The sequence below is a fragment of the Diadema antillarum genome, unplaced genomic scaffold, assembly GCF_040938485.1.
Source record: "Diadema antillarum isolate AM-2024a unplaced genomic scaffold, OU_Dant_1.0 scf00000064, whole genome shotgun sequence".
Taxonomy (NCBI): domain Eukaryota; kingdom Metazoa; phylum Echinodermata; class Echinoidea; order Diadematoida; family Diadematidae; genus Diadema; species Diadema antillarum.
In genome coordinates this window covers 1,308,843-1,315,231 of record NW_027270953.1, presented here as the reverse complement: position 1 = coordinate 1,315,231, position 6,389 = coordinate 1,308,843, and the positions used below count along the sequence as shown (strand labels likewise).

At 38.4% G+C, this 6,389-nt stretch overlaps 1 long non-coding RNA gene across 1 annotated transcript; it reads right to left on the bottom strand.

The window, feature by feature from the left end:
- Positions 1–762: 762 nt before the first annotated feature.
- LOC139716327 (uncharacterized) lies at positions 763–3,043 on the bottom strand. The gene is made up of 3 exons (XR_011709889.1): positions 2,928–3,043; positions 2,387–2,502; positions 763–926 (listed from the first exon to the last, which is right to left on the bottom strand). It is a non-coding gene; the product is annotated as an uncharacterized lncRNA (long non-coding RNA).
- Between the last annotated feature and the right edge of the window lie 3,346 nt (positions 3,044–6,389).

Genomic DNA, 6,389 nt, shown 5'->3' with positions numbered 1-6,389 from the left:
TAGCTTGCACTTAGTATATTCCTGCAATCCTAAGAGATTCTGTCACGAATAACCACTTAAATCCAATGTTTGACGCAGCATTTGATTTCTTGTCGGGCAATAACACTAATATTTGAAAACTCTCAATTCTATATTTTTTTCAGTTTCTTGTCTCTTGAAGTTAATTGCAGTAGCAAGGTATTTAAATTGTTTACTTTATTCTACACAGCATTTGCATTTCTTCGAATACTTAAGATTAAGTGGTGGGTTAATTTCGTTTAACTTGTGCTTACAATGTCCAGATAGTGACTATATTATATGCATCCCTCGCAGTATCTTGCCTAAAGTCGTATATGGTGCGGCTTGACGACTCAACATTATCACTTTCTCAGACAAGGAACAGATAGAAAAGCAAGCGATATACACACTTTTGAATTTGTGGGGGGCCACCAAAACATATAATTCATGAAACAATGGGTTCCGACATCTATTTCTGGTGGCCCTGGGCCGCTGGCCCACCGCTAAAAATGTCGAGCCTTGTATTAGACCTATTACGTGATAGATATAAAAACTATTCCTGGTATTCACCAATGGTCATTGATTTAGTATACATTTTCCCTCCGATAAACACAATACCTCGGTCAGGAACATTCTTCTGTCTAGTCTTTTCGGTAGTCACTTTTAACTCAGCTGCAGTAGTTGATTCCGCATAGAGTTCTGTGGTTGATCCAGCACAGAGTTCAGCCGTTGATCCCGTATAGAGTTCTGTTGTTGATTCTTGCGAAGTCGTCGTTGGTTCGGTGTTGATACTTTTACAGACTGTGTTTGACGTATCGGTGCAATGAGCAATGAGTCGTTTGTTCGTTCCACAGTCCGAACATTTGTGGCAAATCGTGCACCGATTGAAATGCTCTTTGAGGAAAAATTTATCCCCACAAGCGTTACATCTATACAGGGGAGAAAAAAAAGACATGTCTATCCCTCTATACACTTAAAATAAAGGAAAGAATTCGATTGACATAACAATTCATAATACGCAAAAACCCATGCATATATATAATCTGTGCTGCAAAAGCTTTTGATATGACAATAACGCACAGTTACAAAAAAAAAAAGTTACAGTTGAAAAATATGCCTTGAGTCTTGATAGAAAGATTGCTACCAGTTGGGGATTTAATCAACATTCATAACAAACGTTTGGAAACTATCCAAATGCTACATCAAGATCAAGATCAAGATCAGTTTTCAAGAATTATGATCATAATCCTCCGCAGTGATTTTTTACAATGTTTTATTCCCTAGACATTTGATACAAAATGCTCTATACACGCGACTTTTACACTCTTGTTTTTACAAAAAGGCCCTACCGTGGGAGGGGGTATCCCCCTCCCACACCGTCCCCCGCTCGGTCGCTTCGCTCCCTCGCCGAGGTTCTCACACCGTCACATAATGTATAACCCCGTATATGTTATAATCATAGTCCTCCACAGTGATTTTCCCACTATGTAAAATGAATAGTTTTCGTAAGTTATGATCATAGTCCAAGTTATGATCACAGTCCTTCGCAGTTTTTTTTTTCACTATGTTTAATTCCTTAGAAATTTAATTTAAAATGCTCTATAAACGCGACTTTACACACTTGTTTTTACAGAAAGTCCCTCGCCGAGGAATCTCACACCGTCACATAATGTACCCTCGTATGTTATAATCACAGTTCATCACAATGATTTTCCACTATGTGAAAATGAATAGTTTTCGTAAGTTATGATCATAGTCGAAGTTATGATCATAGTCCTTCGCAGTGATTTTTTTTGCTATGTTTAATTCCCTAGAAATTTGATTTAAAATGCTATACAAACGCGACTTTACACACTTGTCTTTACAAAAACTCCTTACCGTGGGAGGGGATATCCCCCTCCCACACCCTCCCCCGCACCCTCCCCCGCACCCTCCCCCGCACGGTTGCTTCGCTCCCTCGCCGAGGATCACACACCGTCACATACTGCATAAGCTGTTATTTTCGCAAAGGTTTAATGTACGCAGAAATAACAGCGTACACAGTAATGACCCCCCCCCCATACAGTAATGTACCCCCATATAGTCCTTCAGATTCGTGTATGTAAAAAAATCTCGCAGGTTACATTTAGTGTCAAAACGCACCCCCCCCCCCCTCTTGGAAAAAAAGCTGATGACGCCCCTCCAATTGATTTAAAAAGTAAAAGAAAAGCTTTATTCTGCTTGTGGAGTTTCCTTTTTGTTGTTCTTAGTTGGTTATCTCGTGCGTCAGCCTAAGAAAGTTTAGGAAAGAACCCAGTCTCCGGACCGGCAAGTACCCGCTTGCTTATGCGAATATTGGCGGTTGGACTAGGAATAATGTAGAGTCCAGTGGTAGTTTAGGTTTTCTCACGTATTAGTGTCTTCATCGGCACTGAGACATGAATCGATAATGCTCTGGCTCAACTTGCAGAGTATGAGATGAGTGGCACCGTCCGGGCATTTAGAACTCTCGTTGTTCGTCGATTCCTGTGAAATGAATTCAGAAAAACATATCAAAGAATACCGCTAAGAAGGTTTGAGAATATTACACCATCTTATTTTACTTAAGCTTTATAAGTCCATCGTTAAGCTTCAAGTATTAGTATTGCATTCGTATCCGTGTGTTGTAGCTTACTTTCGAAACTTATCATTGTATTGGATTTATTATGTAATATTATAATACACACACACATACACAGAGAGGAGAGAGAGATATTTCTTTACACACACACACACACACACACACACACACACACACACACACACACACAAGGGGTCTCGACCATGTGGAGAACCAGTGTAGCTTATATATATATATATATTTATGTAATATGTATATAAATGTATGCCATATCACATATTAATTACTTATCAATCAACAACGATCATTTGACATTAATACGTGTACTTACCGCATTCGAAGCCATGCATCTATAGTTCCAGATGAGTGCAATCGACAGAAGAATATATACAGTATTCTTTTTAAATGTCGCCATGTCTTCTGTCTCTGAGATGTTAGAGAAATGTAAATACATTGTGTATATGTATCATAATAACCATAATATATCAAAAAATATCAAAATGACCATATTAATATATCAAAGAATATCAAAACCACCATGACAAGACAATAAAAAAGGACATGCTGATGACAATATTGGTCACATTATGGACTACTGAGAAAGGTTTCAAAAATTGTTATTTCTGTCACAAAACTACAATCATCAACATCATGTTTCCACAATATTCTTCCAGTCTTTACGAACTGAAGCATTATCAGTTATTTACACGGCATCAAAATCGGTCATGAACCAATGTATTGCGTTTTAATGTCAATATGAATTTATCTAACTTGGATCCAGCAAATGAACTGCAAATAACGTAGGATGCGTAAATGTTGCTAAATGAAAACGTAAACACCAACAGTGATGATTTGGGTAGTCATTGGAAGCAGAAAGTGCTAGACAGAAATCGATCACAAAAACATTAAAGAAATTCACAAGAGCCTTGGATACTCATGTAATGTGATAGGACACGATCAAAAAACACACACAGGTCTATACACGCAGTTAAAGTAGCCAGACTTGTGTCGAGGTATGAGTGCTCGCACGAGAATTATTTCAAATAGTCTTTCGCACAGTTTTATTGTTATCATATCAGTTCAAGGCCTGTGCAGGAAATGTACAACACAGATACATGGGCAACACCATTGCTCTGATAGAGTATTTGCTTTTCTCAGTGTACCCAAAATACGACCATAAATGCCGAGCGCATGTTATCAGCCTATATCTTGTACAGGACTTATGTAAGTCAACAACCTGAATAGACGTAGTCCTTTATCATCCATGCTTAAGGAAAAACTAACATTGTATACAAAATATATACGGAATTGGCCTTCACTTCGTTAAAGCTTACTTACGACGGGTTGTGATTACTGGTATAATAGCACCACATGATTTATTCTCTCGTTATGGATAGAACAACGATCGGAATTAGGACATTGAGTAGGATTTTGTTCTAAGAATGCTTTTATCGTCTATAACAGCTCGTGAAACTAATTACTTTACTTTACTTTAATTTACTTTAGTAATCAATGTAGATAAAGGCAAATATTACAGAAGTCATTACTCACATCAGGCGCAGTGCGATGCAGTGATTTCACAAAGTTGAAATCAAAGTTCGTCACATCAGGCTCCCTGCGATGTTTGAAATGCAGTGATTGATCTTCACAAACTTAATGCTCGCATTGTGAATGTGACATGTACACTGATATTGACAATCAGCGTACTCATTCTTGCACAAAAAGAGTCCTTACTTATTCAGACGGAGTAACACTTTGAGCAACATGGACCTTGAACGATGGTACTCCAGCGAGCTAAAGCTTTCTCATTGTATAGCAAGCTAGTGGTGGGAAAGAATGCAGAATACGTTAAGCCAACATACAAAAGATATACACAAAATACGCTATATAGGTTTAGGAATGTACAACTGATCAGCGAATTTGACATCAGTGACTGCCTAGCCTTGTTGATGGGCAGCTGAGAATGCAACGTACAATACCCTTAAATGGCATTTAATTGTCCTATTTATAGTTAGGAAATAACAAAACAAAATGAATGTACCTTCTTGAAATACAATAAAGGATTCAGTTATAAACAGAATACTGATGTCAGATTATATTTGTATCTTATCCACATCACAATAAGCACATAATTATAATAACTGGCTGTCTTTAAGTTATTCTTTTGACATTACTTCCCTTCATGTCGGAACCTATTTTTGTGATATAGAACCCCTAACCGGCGATAGAAAGCATGCAAAGTAAAAAACAAAATCCTTCTTTCGGGAAAACGTCGGCGACGCCATTTATGCCTTCAAACATGTCCTTATCGACTTCTTTTGACATGGGTGCGTATATAGTAAAGTGCAGAGCGACCTCACCGGGGTCAGTTGCCTGGGTAACCATTGTACGAAAACGATATACTGCCACGGAACCCTGTAACATGTCACGCATAATGAAGACAATGCACATCACGCACTTCGCATTTTTTGCGAACATTTTTGTTCAGCTCAGCCCATGCGTGTTCGGGGGGGGGGGGGGACATACAAAATAAGATAAATAAACCTACTAATGTTGTTATGGCGACTGTATGACTCCGCTATATTGCATTATTCTCTTAATAGTTCTTGACAATAGTTGCCAGTGTCAGTCGACAGTTTTCCATGATTGGCAAATAATCACTATTTGGTATGGTAATACATAATTACCTACACACGAATTTTTATGACAATACTTCGAGCCGTTTTTGAAATGTGGGCAAAGATGATTTTTTTTTTTTCACTTGACCTTTGCCAACATGACCCAAATCCCTCCCACAGAATCAATATGCAGTAATGGCATATTTATATAGCCATGCAGTTTAAAAGGTAAAACGTAGTTCTGTGAAGGGCTCAAAATTCATCTCCAACTATTAAGAATTTGCTTGCAAATGTCGAAAGGTTCTACCAGGAAACTCATCTGGTTCATGCGGCTTGCCAGGATATCGAGTTGTTTGGAAGTGTAAAATCGTTAAGATCGGAACAACCAACTTTTATTCCTGAATGAATGTCCAAACGCCCTCTCTGTTTAGTTCTGGGTATTACCAGAACGTCACGTGATAATCGATCGTACCCAAGTAGTAGTCGGGGGGGGGGGGGGGGGGGAGAGCAGGCCCTCATTGGAAGATTGGAAATGGCAATAAAGGAAAAGATGTTAGATAGCCGAGAAAAGGAAAGAAATTAGCAACGAAACTAGGTACGCTGGCATAGCACAGCAGGAAATAGAACCAATTTTCAATATGGATAATAACACGATGATCCTTTACTCGAGATTTGTAGCAACCATTGATACTGCATGGTTGTTTTGTTGCTGTATGGGGTTTTTGGGCAGGTATTCTGTGTGTATGTGTTTGAGCGAAATATGGCTGTATACGGTGTGATGTGATGTGGAGTGCTGTAGAGTGGGAAATGCTGGCAAGGTAAGCGACTGAGGGGTAATGTTCTGTAATAAGTTACGGGCATTGATTACATGCATTGATAACGCATATATATTCTCTCCGTTTGACCCCATATCAATAATTGATTTCATCATTCTATAATTCTTGCTGTGACGAGTATAAAAGTAGAAGTAATTGCTAGATGGATCACCTGATTATTTGCAGTGAATGATGATTAGAAGATTTGATATAGAAGAACCTCATTTGTGAAGGGCTGATAATTCATTTTGTATTATGCTATATTTTATGCAATGCTTGAAATATGTTATGATACTTTTACGTTCACATATATACATCATGAGGCTGAAAGGGTGCAGATAAGGAGGATGGGGCAGATAT